Raw genomic sequence first — 17,287 nt, 5'->3', positions numbered from 1 at the left:
CTGGACATGAGCTCCAATGGGCTGCTGTTAGATCCACATGTAATAGTGGAGCTAATTTTAATTAGATTGAGTTTCTCACAATATTTCTGTTCTCTATATGCATGTTAATATTAGATATTATGTCCAATGCCCTGCATCACCATTAAAACAAATTAAATGTTACTGAAGTCCATATTATGCAGGAATGGGAAGTGTTATCTAAAAATGATCTTAATATGCATTATGCATTATCTGATATTGCATGGTAATCTTAATTATTACTTGACCATCTCCTGGTATCCCAGATTAAACATTATCGTAAAATATTGAGTTGGAACGGTTTATTGATTGTGTAGTTGTCAAATCATCAGATCTAAGGCAGACAAGGTATTGAGTTCATATCACGATACTGGCCTCCATCCAGAGAAAGTTTTAATGACTTTAGGGGAGGACTTCTCTCTCACTATACCGAGCGAGACCTAGCCCAGTTGTAAAGTGCTCGCTTGATGCGTGGTCGGTTTGGGATCGATCCATGTCAGCTATTTCTCGCTCCAGCCAGTGCATCACGACTGGTACATCAAATGCTGTGGTATGTGCTATCCTGTCTATGGGATGGTGCATATAAAAGATCCTTTGCTGCTAATAGAAAAGAGTAGCTCATGAAGTGGCGACAGTGGGTTTCCTCCATCAATATCTGTGTGGTCCTTAACCATATGTCTGACGCCATATAACTGCAAATAAAATGTGTTGAGTACGTTGTTAAATAAAACATTTCCTTCCTTCTTTCCTTCTCTCTCACTATAACCACTAGCTACTATTAACCCAAGTCCTGGAATGCAAACCCTGCAGTTGCCCACAGCATTCGGCAATGCTGTGGAGATCACCGTGGAGTTTTTAATTCTTAAACATACTTTTTTTTTGCTGTGGACTATATTAAAACAATTTCCACAGCATATTTTTGTTTTGGGTGTAGACATTTTTTTAATTCAGGGATGTGATTTTTTTAGCTTTTTATCTGATTTCAGCTTTTTTGTGTAAAATAATTTTCACAAAGTTTATTCTGGACTGGATTTGATCTGCATAAAATGTATTTTTAAAATTTACCTTTATATAGGTTTGGTACAAGTTTCAGCTTTTTAAAATCACTTCAGCTTTTATTTCTAAATGCCTATCACATCCTTGTACCGGGTAATTGCCGGGTTGGGAATGTATGTATGAATGAATGAAAGAATGAATGTTTAGAGACACCCCAGCACAATGAACACATCAGCTATTTGGGGGTCAAACAAAAGTGATGATCAAATCTGTTTATAAAATTTAAAAGTGAAACATAATTGTTCTTGAGTAAGAGCATGAACATCAAATTAAAATAAATGAATGAATAAACGAAATGTGTTTGATTGACAGATATAGGTGTTCCCCATCCTATTTCTTATAACTTGTCCATTATTGTCAAATCTAAAGCCTATATACCAAAATAAATTACATTTTTAATAATTTTCCTCTTCAGTGATTACTAATAATTGCGATGTATGATTGTAGTTAATCTTGGAGCTAATTGTGTATATGGTACTTATAGTTTATTTATGGTACTTGCATTAGTTTGTAAAGTATGTTTTATTGTTGCCAGACTGAAGATATCTTACCATGAATGGTGCATTGTTGGTTTAAGATGTTCAAGTACGTATACAAAAATGAAATTTTCAAGATTTATTTTCTTTGAAAACAAATAAAATAGGCTAAGTCGTGCTTGAACCACTTTTCACGATGATGTAGCTGGACATGATCAAATAAGATGAGTTGAAAGCAGACCATTCGGAGGACTGAGAGCATTGAAAAGTTAGTCATTATAATGCCAAGATCAATTTAACAAGCCTCGTGGAACGCGTTGTATAATTAGGGGTGTCCCACGTTCATGGTGACCACCCGAGTTTACTTCGGGATAAGAGAGTTAAACAAAATCCTTTCAATTTCGAGCTAAAAAAACATGACAAAATGCTGCTTTCAAGCTTTCTGCTCTTGATATGAAGTGAATGGCCGTACAATAACCTCGAGACGGAGATTTTTATCTGAACAGAATAAGATCTTATTCAGAGGAACATCGGGTCAGGGGCTTGTGACACTTGCATATTTATTCCTCCGGAGCTGAATCGCAGCGAAAATTGGATAAAGACCCCACCGCTTATGTCTGTAATATAGCGAACAATAGCCGGACGAAGGCTGTGTCCCCGTCCCTTTAGCTGTAATCCTCATACAGATTGGCAGAGAAGCGGCGCAGGTTTACCTCAAACATGTCACTTTGCTATTTTAATATCGCATGTCGCTGGCTTGTGTGTCGCTGGCTTCTGAGGGATTAGCGTTAATGAAAGCGGGACAGAATACCCTTGATATCTCACGCTTTATGTGGTAAGTCCTGTTTACAAAGTCCTACTAAACGGCTCTGATAAAAGTGGATCTCACAGATCTCTCTGTCGGGGCCTTGACGGGTCTTTATCGGGTCCTTATCATGTTCTTTGGGCAATTTATGATCTGTACAGGTGTAAAGCTGATCACAGTGTTTTCACTTTTAAAACTAAATTCAGGTGTTAATATGACTGTCGACGGGCTGTCAGACTACATGACCAATCACCTGGTAATATAGTACTTATTGGTACAGCACAGTAAGTCTGGTGGGTGAGAGAATATTTAACAAACTCTGTTGTGCGACATGTTAATATAAATGAAAATGTCATTGAACATAATAAATTGCTTTAAAGCCTCCCTATTTATTTCAGACAAAATTTAATTTGATTGCAGTAGTTATAATTTAGTATATTTTGTTTGGCTATTACAGCTTTTTTTTTGACAGTTAAATTGGTAATGCAGTGCTTATCGGTATACTATGGGTTGGTGGGTGAGAGGGTATTTGATAAAATGTGTTGTATGTAATCTCTGTACAAATGTAACTGTCATTGGCTGGATTTACAATATGTTATGTGAGACCGATATGAAAATAATAAACTACTGTAAAGCTTAAATATTTATTTACTGGCAAAATCCAATAGCTGATTAATAAAATCACAGTGCTCTAGTGGTGTCGTTAAACAAAACAAACTTCTTGTGGAATTTTAACTCTACCGTACATGTGTATATAGTGATGTCACTTTGGATATTCATATTGAAGAAGGTTTTTTTTTCATTTTGCACTTTAAATTGACTTTTACTTGATTTTTATTTTATTTTTTAATAAATGTCCACTTTTTGTTTTGTGTGTGCCCATGTATGTGTGTTTGTGTGTGTGTGTGTGCATGCGCACATGTGTGTGTGTGTGTTTTTCTCAAATTTTATGTCCACCTTTTTCTTTCCATCCTGACAGGTTGAATCATTCATCTGTCATCTTGTTAAACTTGTCATCAATTCAAAACGTCAGTTAATGTTTTTCCAACTTTGACAGATTCTTTGTGGCCATCTTTGCATTGGACATGGCATTCCCAGCTGCTGTGCTATTGGCTTAATCAGGTGCAGGGTGTCTGATAGTATTGTTATTTAGCAGATATAATCATCTCCTCTCAGGAGTGGGACTTGGTGCTCATCCGACACGTGGTCAGTCTGGGATCGATCCCCGTCGGTGGGCCCATTGGCTATTTCTCGTTCCAGCCAGTGCACCACAACTGGTATTTCAAAGGCTGTAGTATGTGATATGCTGTCTGTGGGATGATGCTTATTAAAGATCACTTGCTACTTATGGAAAAATATAGCAGGTTTTCTCTCTATGACTATTTGCTAAAATTACCAAATGTTTGACATCTAATAGCCGATGATTAATAAATCAATGTGCTTTTGTGGTGTCACTAAATAAAACAAACTTTAACAACTTATCACAATGGAGAAAGGGGGCGATTTAAAAAAAAAAAATCTATCACCCACAAAATAGATGTGGATAAGATGTTGTAGACCTAGCAGCTAAAAAAAAAAAATAGGGTGCTTCTTCAGCTGCCCATAATGATCACTTCTGGAACAACCCTGATGAAAACATAGCTAGGCTACATGTAGCTTATGTTTTTAACCTCTCGACATACTCATGAAGATGCAAGAATAGATTCATTCATTTTTCTTCTTCTTCTTCTTCTGCGTTAAACACTGTTGGTTACGGCTCTTAATTTAAATCAGGATTTGTATGTTTCTGACAAGTTCATTCATTTATAGTTATTTTCATGCTTATATCCAATTATGCTTCACGCACTATCCATCAGCTATCTTGAGTGTCTGTCCGGGACAGAGTACAAGGACATATACATCTTTCTTTATGCATCTTGTATTGGAAACCGGCCTCGGTGGCGTTGTGGTTAGGCCATCGGTCTACAGGCTGGTAGTTACTGGGTTCGGATCCCAGTCTAGGCATGGGATTTTTAATCGAGATACCGACTCCAAACCCTGAGTGAGTGCTCCGCAAGGCTTAGTGGGTAGGTGTAAACCACTTACACCAACCATTGATCCATAACTGGTTCAACAAAGGCCATGGTTTGTATTATCCTACCTGTGGGAAGCGCAAATAAAAGATCCCTTGCTGCCTATCGTAAAAGAGTAGCCTATGTGGTGACAGCGGGTTTCCTCTTAACAACAGTGTCAGAATGACCATATGTTTGACGTCCAATAGCCGATGATAAGATAAAAAATCAATGTGCTCTAGTGGTGTCGTTAAATAAAACAAACTTTTGCACTGACCAGTGATCCATAACTGGTTCAACAAAGGCCATGGTTTGTGCTATCCTGCCTGTGGGAAGTGCAAATAAAAGATCCCTTGCTGCTAATCGGAAAGAGTAGCCCATGTACATGTGTAGTGGCGACAGCGGGTTATCTCTCAAAATCTGTGTGGTCCTTAACCATATGTCTGATGCCATATAACCGTAAATAAAATGTGTTGAGTGTGTCGTTAAATAAAACATTTCTTTCTTTCTTGTATTGGAAGTGCAAACCAATTAAATGGCCTTGAGAAGGAAAATTGGCTAAAAATCTGACCACAGCACCTTGAATGACACAGACTTTTAGCTGAATTGGCAGAGGCGGTGTGTTGCAGACAGCAAGACTCTTTTGTGACAGTAATTGCATAATTGTATTCCCATTGTCTGAAGAGAACGTCTGAGATATTAGTAGTACACTCTCTAGTTAATCCCTCTTCATTGTTCTGACATCCAGAATGACCTGGATACCTATCTTTATCACCCATCAAGTGTCTTCCAAAAGATAACTCTGTTTGCTTCTGCTACATTAATTTGGTATGTGTGCATACCATCTGCTTATTACATCCCTTGGATGATAAATGATGCTTTATCAAGCCATAAGATATTTTCCATGGATTTAGAAAAATGTGCTTTTACTACCTGAGCACAGCAATCTGATAGCAACTAACATTTTGTGTGAGTAGTAATTTGAATTTTTTTCCTTTGAGCATTTCCGTTGTTTGTTCAGAGATGTGTTATTATGTGTGTCAAACCCTGAGTAAACATAAAAGTATAGTCAGGAGCAAATGGGAACTAATTGTGGACAAGAGGGATTGTATGCTGGTATTTGCCTCGAGTTTCACAACATGGTGACATGGTACTTAAGAAGTCATAAGAACTTGTCACATCATGAAAGAGACGATTGAATTCACAAGATTCTTTGTGTTTCTTTCAATGAGATATATACTAGTACAGTGTCCCTAATGTATTAAAAATTGTATATATTTTTAGTTTTTAGTCCAGATATGACTCTTGTGTATAAGAAATGTAAATTACATTAAGATCAAGACCACATGGCAGCTTTGACCTAGTAAGTGGTCCAACAAAATAATGCCTGAAAATATGGACATTTAATTTGCAGTCTTCGCCATGAGTAAAATGATGTCAGGCAAGCAATCACATGACGTTTTAAGTGAAATTCCATTTTAAGAAATTTAATGCAAGGCAATCAAATTGCAACTCTCTTAAAACTTTCCAGGTGAGTATGGAGGGAAGTGATCACTTGCCTTTCCAAAAGAAAATGTAGCCATCATGGCCAGGGTTGTGAAATATAAGACTCCATCATATGTGGTCATGTGGGATAGAAAAAGTACACCCGAGGTGGTGGAAATTTCAACCTGGGACGAGGCTTGCCGATAAAATTTAACACTACAAATTAACTAGATATCGTTTAAAATGAAGGTTTTAATAACAAAACATTATATATATATATAATTTAAAACTGTGTCTAATGACCTCACTTCATCATCTCACATTAATATGATGTCATATATTACCAACAACGTCATGTTAAATACAAGCGTGTGATATCCCATGTAAGATAGAAATTTCTTACACAGCTTTCTTTCATGGGGTAGCTCTGTCCTATATACCTGAGGATGAGAGAAAGTTTCTTCTTGATCAGACAAATTACAATTTATAGAACTTTTACTGTACCGGTATTAATACATGATACATTTATGATACAGCACCATCTGAAGTCATTGACATTTGCTACATGTACGATCCTGTCTGGAAGCTGGTTGTGCCCAGCGCGTCAGCATGTAGAAGTAAAAGTTCACTAGCAGTAGATATTTGCCCACCCAACGGTATTAAGTAATCATGTGTGCAGATCCAAGTCTTGGTTACTCAAGAAACACCTAAAATATTGACTGAAGAATTAACTGAACTAACCAAGCCCGGCGGCGGGTTCCCTCTGTTTGAAGATGGCACTTGTGTGTCACCTGCCTTCGCTGCTTGCACCAAACAGTTCGCAATTTACACACCATAAGAATCCCTGCAGCAGTTGAGGGTTTTTTTCGTTTGTTTTTTTACTTTCTAATTTTTGCATGTTTTGAGAAATCCAAGAGATAAGTATAGTATACTTGGTAAAAAAAAAAAAAAAATGTATTTTTGTATTTTTTTTACGGTTGGATATGTTATAGTTCAGTTTTTTTGGGTGGTTTTGTTTTTGGGCGGGGGGGGAGTTGGTAATTTTGATAGGACCTGTTCCAGAAATAGTCACATGAGGGTGAAGCAGCCAGAGCTGTTTTTGTTTATTACCTATCTGGTGAACTACGGTAGTGATGTCCCAATGATTGATTATTATATAAAACAAATTGATTGGTTCGACTCTATATATTAATGTGATGATCGATTATAAAAATGTATAATAATGTGTTTTCAAATGTACGATTGAAAATACACTAATTAACTGCAGTATCAGTGGTCTCTTATAGAAACTCTCTAAGTATTCTCTATACTGTATACACATCTCCCACTACGGTAAATATAAATAGAGGATAATAAACGAGTTAACAGTCTATAGTTTTGTCTCCATCTGTCTGCCGGTCTGTTTATCTGTACCATATATAGAGTTACAGACATTTGTTTTTAGTTTGTTTTGCAGTGTCTCAAGATATTGAGCTGAAATTGTGTGTATACAGCTTTGTCACTTAAAGTAACAGTCAGATTTGACTTTAATGGAGATTTGCCCATTTGTGACAGAGTTGTGGTCCTTGAACTTAGGAGATATGAATTTTTTTTAGGCCCGGTAGGGGAGATGTATTGCTTTAGCAGTACTCTCAGAATGCTTTTTTTATATTAGATTTATTTTCCAGTTTGTATTGGCAGAATAGTATGACTAAATAAATGAGAGTTATAGTCACATCACAAATGAACTTTGTGAGATTGACATTTCTTTATGAATTGATTATAAAAGATAGACAAAAGTAAAACAAAAAGCTTAAAATTTTAGTTCATATGCAGGCATGTTTGTATACTTTTACTTTTAAAAACATTATTATTGGAAGGTCTTATATGTGACTTTTTTTTTTGTTTATCTTCTTTAAAAAATGAATTATTTTTATTTTACTTATTTTATTGGTGGGGTCTGGCATTTATTTTCTATGCTTTTTTTCATATACTTTTTATTATAATTATTAAGGTTTAGGAAATATTTTTTTAATGTCAGTAAATTGTCATTTGACTATCCATTTTATTTCAAATGTAAAAGCTCAATAAATTGTCATTTAACTATGAGTTTTATTTCAAATGTCAGCATGCTGTAGCCCAATTAATGTTTGTTGGTGTTTTTTGGTGTTTTTTAATATTCCACTTGGTTCTTTCCATAACCTGCTGTTAATAAGAGTGATAAAGATTAAAGATTTCCTAGTAAATTAGCATTTAGAAATAATTTTATTTAATCACACGAAGTTGCGGCTGTGGCATGCAAATGTAACTATTTCTTTTGCATTTAAAGTAATGTAACAGGGTGCACTCGTAAATGTGTGAAAATGTTTGCAGTTCATTACGCAGTGCATGAGGTCAGATTTGTCGTACACGGTTTAGATTCTTGATGAAGCTAAATGCAAAGTAAATAGCCCAAGTATATATCTTTCGAAGGCAAGGTGTCGCAAGTACTGCAAAAAGTGGCAGATAAATATTTGTCTTTACTCTCTTCTTAGATCATCTGTGCGACAAGCTGCAAAAGATGTGCATCATTTGCATTTGTCACTCAAAGTGCTTTCAAATTGGCCAGTTGATTACATTGGTCTTTGCATTCGTCTGTGTATGCTTTTTTTTTTTTTTTTTAATCAATCAACTGTTTGACATGTGTTTAAGTTCACAGAAGGCTTGAGTATGTGTGTCATGAGCACATCATCTAATTCCCTCAGAACTATTCAAGACAGAAGTTTTATCTCGTGTTTGATGTTCAGAATACATCCTATTTTTTAGAATCTCCAATATTTCTCATTTCCGTTTTAAAACACATTAGAAGCATAAATGAAATAATTAAGCACAAAAAGTCTCAAGAAAGGCAAACTACATGTATGGTAGGTATATTAAATTTCTGTATTAGGGGATATTCTAGATATCTCTTTCTTTGAGGGTACGTAGTGAAAACTAAACAGATCATAACTTCCCCTACTTGATGGTTATCGGTGTGAAATCTTTTGAAATTAAACACAGAATTTCATATGCTTTGACAAATTTTAAACATCGGTTCTCTAGCTATGATTTTCTAAAAAATTATCAAAATATATCCATTAATTTACAAGATTTTAGGGTACATAATTTTACCCTTCATACCCAATGGCAGAAACCCTGCTTGAAGATTTCAGGATGTTTTTCTAGATAAAAGGGTCATTAGTTAAAGTTAAAGATTTATTCTCGGAATAAAGGACCTATGGAGTAATGAACCATTGGAATTTATTGGCTTAGCTACCACCCTGACAGTAAAAACATGGATAGCTGACCCAGGCCATAAGACAAGCACGTGTCACAATTCCATTAGGCTAGGGAGACTCTTCTTTTTTTCTCTTCTTTTTTGACACATCTGCCACTACTGAACTATTCTTTACTTCATAGAAATAACACTTGTGGTTTATTTATATTATTCATATTCATTCTTTTAATTATGAAGTTCACTGAAGGAGATTTAATCTTTAGTTAGCTCTAAAATGGCAGATTTGTCAACCATTGTTCACTTCGTTAGCTCAGAATTGGCTGATTGTTTTCAAATTGTTCATTACTGATGCTACATCGCCCAGCATCAGTTACACAAACACCAGACTAACAGGACATATTGTTCTTCGTCTTGAATCACTTCACATAGAACTTGTTCTTCAATTATTTCCACTAATCTCCCATCTCGGGGCAGTACAATTCAGTTACGAAAACAGCTCCTTAGGGTACTCCACTCCAAAACCACCACACACCATGAAGCCCTAATTTTTTTTATCAGCTTCAGTGGTGTTAAGCCATTGGACTTGAAAACTGTTAAGTAATAGGTTCATTTCCCGGTATTGGTTCCCATTCAGAAAGAAAGAAAGAAATGTTTTATTTAACGACGCACTCAACACATATTATTTACAGTTATATGGTGTCAAACATATGGTTAAGGACCACACAGATATTGAGAGAGGAAACCCGCTGTCGCCACTTCATGGGCTACTCTTTTCAATTAGCAGCAAGGGATCTTTTATATGAACCATCCCACAGACAGGATAGTACATACCACAGCCTTTGATATACCTTGTCATGGTGCACTGGCTTGAACGAGAAATAGCCCAATGGGCCCACTGACGGGGATTGATCCCACACCGACTGCGCATCAAGCGAGTTCTGTACCACTGGGCTACGTCCCGCCCTAGGTTCCCATTCAGAGCAGGTTTTTAATAGCTCAGTGGGTAGGAGTATGGCTACTACATTGACTTCTCTCTTATTAGATACTAACATGAAACCATGAACAGTGTGCTTGAACCTTAATTGGATGTTAGAAGAAATATCACAAGATAAGTTACATTACTATTTGAGTATTCTTCTTTTGGCGACCAGACTGTATAAATAATCAGCTGCTTAGTATACCTGACTCTAGACACATCTTTTCATTACAGATATGTCACCAGGGCTTCTAGATTATGGAAGGCCCACTCCATGGCTAGTGATATTCAATATGTTGGGCTAGTAAATAACTACTATTGCCATGCCCAACGACTAGTAAAAAACATTAGTCAAATATTGCAATAAAGTCTATTTTGTAAATATGGATATCCTTCCCCTACCCCGAACCCCCAATGTTAGTGTTTTTAAGCTCTGTCTCCCTCTTTATGCAACATATCTCATTATTACTATTATTTAATAAAATTGTATTAACTTAAAGTAAATTACGGCTAGTGAATTTTTTATTGTGGCTAGTAAAAAAAAATTAATCACTAATCCCATGGCTAGTGGATTTTATAAACATTTTAGAAGCCCTGGTCACGTTAATATTTGAGTGTCCCGGTTTAAACAGCCAGTCTGTTTGAACATTATAGCACCAGGGCCCCATTCCACGAAGCTGTTTTAGTGCTATGATCAACGTAAGAGCATTTATAAGGTAGTTATGCACTTAAGGTGATCTTAAAGCTAAGATTGCTTCGTGAATCGGGGCCCAGATCCTTAGGATACCACTTCCATGTCACATATACCACACACCATGAAACCCATTTTCTTTACAGATATGTCACATTAATATATAAGTGTTTAAGCAGCCAGACAAACTGTTCAAGCATTTTTAGCATCAGATCCTTAGGGTACCCATGTCCCTGACACACATATACCACACACGGCGAAAGCCCCTTTTCATTACAGATATGTCACATTAATATTTCAGTGTTTAAGCAGCCAGACAAACTGTTCAAGCATTTTTAGCATCAGATCCTTAGGGTACCCATGTCCCTGACACACATATACCACACACGGCGAAAGCCCCTTTTCATTACAGATATGTCACATTAATATTTCACTATTCTTGTTCAAGTGTCCAGTCTAACTGTTTGAGCATTACTACCAGTTGACTGATATGATATCAGTAATTATTCGGTTCAGTGAGTTACCAAGCATCACTATCAGATCAAGTCGTTGTCACAATCCCGGAGGTTCACTGGCCTCGATCCATTGGAGCTTGAGTCTCTATCAATATTGATTTAACTCGATTGCATAACAAGCCTCCAGTGGGCTTGTATTGCCTGGCAAACATACCCAGAGTGACAGGGTCCCCCCAGGAAATGATTCAGTTAATTCGGGCTTTAATGTTTATGCATTCCTTTAACTTGGTGGAAGCTACAGTTTAATTCATTCAAATTAAGGTAAATATTGGGGGATTATTGATTACTTGTGGGGAATGATCGTGAATTCTTTTCATGTTTGAATTTTGTTTGGTTTAGTCATGAACTTACCATATAGCTGCTGGGGTGTATGGTTTGTTTAAAGTGAATGTTCTAGGAAGCAGAGTCTTGTGAATATAGCGTATATTTCAAGGTTGAAGTAGTTATAGTATACTCAAGTGTTTTTAGATGATGAACTGCGTGTTGTGTCTTTTTTACGCATTCTGTATGAAAACACTGGTGTTTGAAGGTATTATCACTAAAATTGATTAGGTTAACAAGTTTTGTTTTAATGCATATCGCAATAGCTTTTCCTTATTTTTCACTGATTCATGCATGCTTTTTTTTTGACAATTATAATTATAAGTACACGTATATGCATATGCATATGCATATGCATATGCATATGCATATGTATGTATGTATTGATGTATGACTGTATATATTCTATGTATGTCGAGATAGATATTAACGCACTGGCACAAGGGATAATTAAATCCTTTCTGGCCTCACAAATTGTCCCATGCCATTGCTGGGATTTGAACCTATGGTACCGTATCGCCCGCAAATTGCAGACTAAACACGATGCATTATGAGCTATCCAGACATCCATAAAAAGGATGCTGTTTAACTCAACCACATGCATGGGGCCTACAATCTATGCGGTCGATCCCGCTTACATGCATGACACAGTGGGCAGACCTGGTACTGGCTAGTGTGTGTGTGTGTGTGTGTGTGTGTGTGTGTGTGTGTGTGTGTGTGTGTGTGTGTGCGTGCGTGCGCGTGCGTGCGCGTGCGTGCGTGTGTGTGTGTGTGTGTGTGTGTGTTAATTTTTACTTGATTTTCATGCTTACATCCAAACCACTTATGGCTCAAGCAATCTGGGCTGTCTGGCCAGGATGTGTTACTGAAGTCAGTATACATGTAGTGGCCTTGCACCTCGATCCCCATTCAGTCATTATGTTGGAGCCAGTACAGAGATGCAAACCCAGTACCTACCAGCCTTATAAGACCTATGACTGGTTGTATTTTAAAAACAGACTGCACTAAATAAACTCTTTTTTTTTGCCTATATCCTTACACAGTCCTGAGTGAAGTGTTTAAGACTGAAGAGGTTCATCAAGTGCAAGCTGTATGTTCCTAGTGGAAGAGCCAGGCCAGTACATGGTGGAGCACGGTTTGCACAGGTGAGGTGTGTCTTCCTCCACCACAGAACCTGCTGTAGCTCACGTCTGCTACATGTGTGCCTGCCTCGGCCATGTTATTGTATAAATAAATCGGCCCATATCTGTGACATTTTATGGCCCTGAGTATAGTTCAGTTGTTTGGTTTTCCCAGTTATTAATGTGTAGTTAGAAGATCGGTGTGGACAAAGCAAGCGTTATTGTTGACTCAGAAATTACTGCAGATTTAATGTGGCTGCCCATAAATCCATAGAATGTGTAATCAAAATACATAAAAATCTCAAATAAGGCAAATGTCCGTGGTGTGTTTTTCACCAGGTCTACTCCTAAATATGAAGCATTCACATAAATATCTGTTGTCTTAAACCACAGCTTGGCCTTGGTTGAATTGTTGCCACACGATGAGTATGCTTGAACGTGTTGATGATGTGTGCATGTTAATTCATTGGACATGACAGTGGCATAGAGTGCTGTGGTCAGTGTAACTTTTGTTTTGTCTTCCTAAAAAAAAAAAAAATGAACAGTTACGACTGGACAACACTGTATCTTTTGAATTGAAAAAAATAAACAAACATAGTTTTATTCAGACTTGCATCAGTCGATCCAGTGATATCAGGCCAATGTTCTATCACTGAGAACAAATTGAGTCGGTTTTTTGTGTGTGAGATGGATGGATGTTAAAGGGACAGACCCTAGTTTCAACCTGTGAAGAATTTAGTTTAGTTAATCTACAAATCTGTAACACATTTGGATAAAGTTACAATTGAGTGAAACATGAGTCTGTGACTTTGAAATAGTGAAATACCCTCTAAAAATAGACAAAAACTCGACTCCATAACTGTTACTTCTGAGATGTATGTGCGTTTTTTAAAATATAAGAAATGCATTTTATGATATTAAAAACACCAGGATGACCAAAAACACTTCGAATGTACAGAAATGGATAATCTAAAACATACAATCTAAGTAAAGTATGATTTCAGTTATGAAAAATGGCTATAATAGTCAAAAATATGCCTTAGTGTTTAAAAACTAGGTTATGTCCCTTTAAAACTTATAGGTTCAGACTTGCCTTCATCAGATCATGACAATGCACTGGCATCAGGCTAATGTATTATCACTGAGCAAAAACTGAGTCCTTGTTTGTAAGATAGATGGATGTTACTGTAATACTTTCATGCCAATGTGAAAAAAGTAAAGTTTGTTTTTATTTAACGACGCCACTAGAGCACAGTGATTTTTTATCTTATCATCGGCTGTTGGATGTCAAACATATGGTCATTCTGACACTGTTTTTAGAGGAAACCCGCTGTCTCCACATAGGCTACTCTTTTTACGACAGGCAGCAAGGGATCTTTTATTTGCGCTTCCCACAGGCAGGATAGCACAAACCATGGCCTTTGTTGAACCAGTTATGGATCACTGGTCGGTGCAAGTGGTTTACACATACCCATTGAGCCTTGCGGAACACTCACTCAGGGTTTGGAATCTGTATCTCGATTAAAAATCCCATGCCTCGACTGGGATCTGAACCCAGTACCTACCAGCCTGTAGACCGATGGCCTGTCATGACGCCACCGAGGCCTGTTTTGTTGATGACGGACAAAATTTAGCAGATTTCCACTGAGACTTTATGACAGAAGTGTAAAATGTTTGACATCCAGTACCTGATGATTAATAAATCAATGTGTTCTCTAGTGGTGTCATTAAACAAAATAAAACTTGTACAAAAGATCTCTTGACGTTGTTTCTATAGAAGAAGCTGCCTATATATGGTGGCAATGGGTTTACTCTTTCTTTATATCACTTGACCAAGTGTCGAAATTACCATATGTTAAACACCACATAGCTGTAGTTTGAAATGTGCTGAGCTATTTCAAAACAAACATTCCTTTCCTTTCTTCTTTCACACTTGAATACATAGATCAACGATAAAACTTTCCATCAGATCAGGTCTCTCGGTTTCCAGCTACTGATTCTGAAGGGAAAGTTATTGAAGTTAAATTCCTTTTTGTTCAGTACCAGTCATGTAAATTATCTCTTCTTCAATACAGAGCAAGGTTTAACTTTGTGGAAGGAAAAGGACTCAGTTTTTGCTCAGTAATAGAACATTGGCCTTATTTTCTCTTTCAACCAGTGTTTCACGACTGGTGTATCAGAAGCCTTGGTATGTGCTGTCCTATGTGGAAAGGTTGTTGTTAAAATAACCACCCTCCTAAGGAAGATATAGCTTAACCAGGACGTGTCGACAATATGTTCCTTGTGTCACAATTACCTTGTGATTGCAGACACATGATGATAAAACAATTTCTTTTGCTGCATTGTCTTCAGGGGATACCTTTGTTTGACACCTAATAACCAATCTCTATTTTTGTGCTAGGGCATCATTAAACATTCATTCATTAACTGTCAACAGGGATGGGATGTAGCTCAGTGGTAGTGTGCTTGTTTGAGGTATGGTGGGTCATGGGATTGATCCCCCTTAAAGGAAACATGACACGAGACCATATTATAGCTCATTTTAAAAGCAAAATGATATAAAAATAATATACAAATAACTTTATAACAATAAAATACGTGTAGTTAACTTAAAATGAAGAAATTACGCTAATCAGTATCAAAGTACGATTTATGCATATTTATTCGTGAGCGTTAGGAAAAAAAGGGAAGTGACGTCAGAGCCACTGTACTCTTCCATTGTTGTTAACTGTTTATATATGGAGTAAGGGGCTTACGATCTTTTCAGTCCAACAGTGCCGTACTGCGCAGCCTTTTGGTGTAAAAATAAACAGTTTAAACGATCGGGATTGTCTTTTTATGGTTTTCCAAAGGATCGTATGCGAAGAAAGACGCATGTATTTTATCGCAAAAGAAAAGATTGGACACCAACACCGCATAGTACTTTGGTGTCAGCCTATTTACAGCCCGGAGCCCGAACGTTACCTGGAGACAAAAACAGTACTCGGTTGCGAATGCCGAGGTGTACATTGTACATATTTGGCACAAAGATACACCTCAGCATGATGTATTTATATATGTTAAAACAAAAATGTAGAAATATTTATTTATTTATTTTTTTGGAAAAAAAAAGATTTTTCATGTTAGGGCTGTAGGCCTACATAACAAAATCTGTATTCACCATCCAAAGAAGGAAACGTCAATAAGTAATTAAATATGGCATATACAAACATGGGATTTGGCATCAGGATACATCACAGTACGATGTATTTAAATATGTTTTTAAAAAAACGTGTAGAAAACAATAATAATTTTAAGTAATGTTTTTAATCTTCGGGCGGAATACGTCACAAAAACGTTCCTCATCGCCCGAAGCCCCAAAGTAACATGAAGTTCAATACAAAATAAACCACTACTGTCGGTGTCGAAATAACTATTATGTTTCATCCACGGGCTGACTTGAGAATAGGAGTGTTGTTTTAGTTAATTGGTTCCTTTCTTTCTGTGGCCTGCACATGTGATTCCTGATTGGCAGGTGTATATTGCAGGGTATCGACCAGGTAAGTGATTACCACGGTCTAGACATACGTACAAAATACGTGCCAGTTTTTTTAAGATCACAGGGTATTGTGGCGTAACCTATCGCGACTATTTTACAATGTTAATGGACATTATCAGCCGCCCTGCTTCATTACTGTAAATAATGCTGTAAAACCCTTGATTGAGTAGACTTTCCCATCTAAAATTACAAAACTGACCAATTACGTAGTACCAAAGAAAAGAAAATTATCACTTGGGTATCGTGAGTGGTCGTTTTTACTTTAATGCACCGTACCAATAGGCCTAATAATATGCTACTTTTTTTATGAGAGAAAAATACTATAACCCCCATTTCGTTCTATTGATGCAAATATAAATATAAATTAGAGCATTTGTTTACACTGTGCATACAGATTTCATTATGTACAGCCCGAACATAAAAAATTTGATCTTTTCTAAAAAAAAAAAAAAAAATGTTTGTCCTACATTTATATTTTTTTACATATTTAAATACATCATATCGAGGTGTATCTTTATGCTAAATATGAACAGTATACACCTCGGCTATAGCATCCGAGTTTTGGTTTTGTCTCCGGGTTACTTTCGGGCTCCGGGCTGTAAATTGGTCGACCGGTCTGGTCTGGCACCATCAGTTTCTCCACCCTCCGACTCGCTATCCGTTTTTTCTTCAGTATCACTGTTGTAAGTAAATGTGTGTCTTTCTTCATTTACTAACAGCTCATATTGATACGGCAAAACGTTTTGCGAACGAACACTCATTGTTTTGGTAAGCTGTGCAAGTCTTAGATTCTTTATGAGTGGTACGGACTAATGCTTTTAAGTGTAAGGCTTCAGATCAAGCGACGCGTCTCTGATGTCACGGACCTCGTGATTGCCCTGCTCATTAAAGATCGGCAATTTCTGCTAAGAGCTCGTATCTGGGGGTTTTTTATGGAGATATTTTAAGTAATTAATTTTTTTTAATTATTTTTTTTAGGTGATTCAATTTATAATTAAT

General features: G+C 36.8%; 1 long non-coding RNA gene across 1 annotated transcript in view; it reads left to right on the top strand.

Moving 5' to 3' along the window:
- Positions 1-12,902, top strand: part of LOC121378380 — a 35,355-nt gene extending 22,453 nt beyond the window's left edge. Inside the window, exon 3 of the long non-coding RNA XR_005958720.1 lies at positions 12,673-12,902. This is a non-coding gene — a long non-coding RNA (uncharacterized LOC121378380). The remainder of the gene's footprint in view (positions 1-12,672) is intronic.
- The last annotated feature ends 4,385 nt before the right edge of the window (positions 12,903-17,287 follow it).

The sequence above is a fragment of the Gigantopelta aegis genome, chromosome 2 (genome assembly GCF_016097555.1).
Source record: "Gigantopelta aegis isolate Gae_Host chromosome 2, Gae_host_genome, whole genome shotgun sequence".
NCBI classification, from domain to species: Eukaryota; Metazoa; Mollusca; class Gastropoda; order Neomphalida; family Peltospiridae; genus Gigantopelta; species Gigantopelta aegis.
This window is presented reverse-complemented; position numbering and strand designations above follow the sequence as displayed.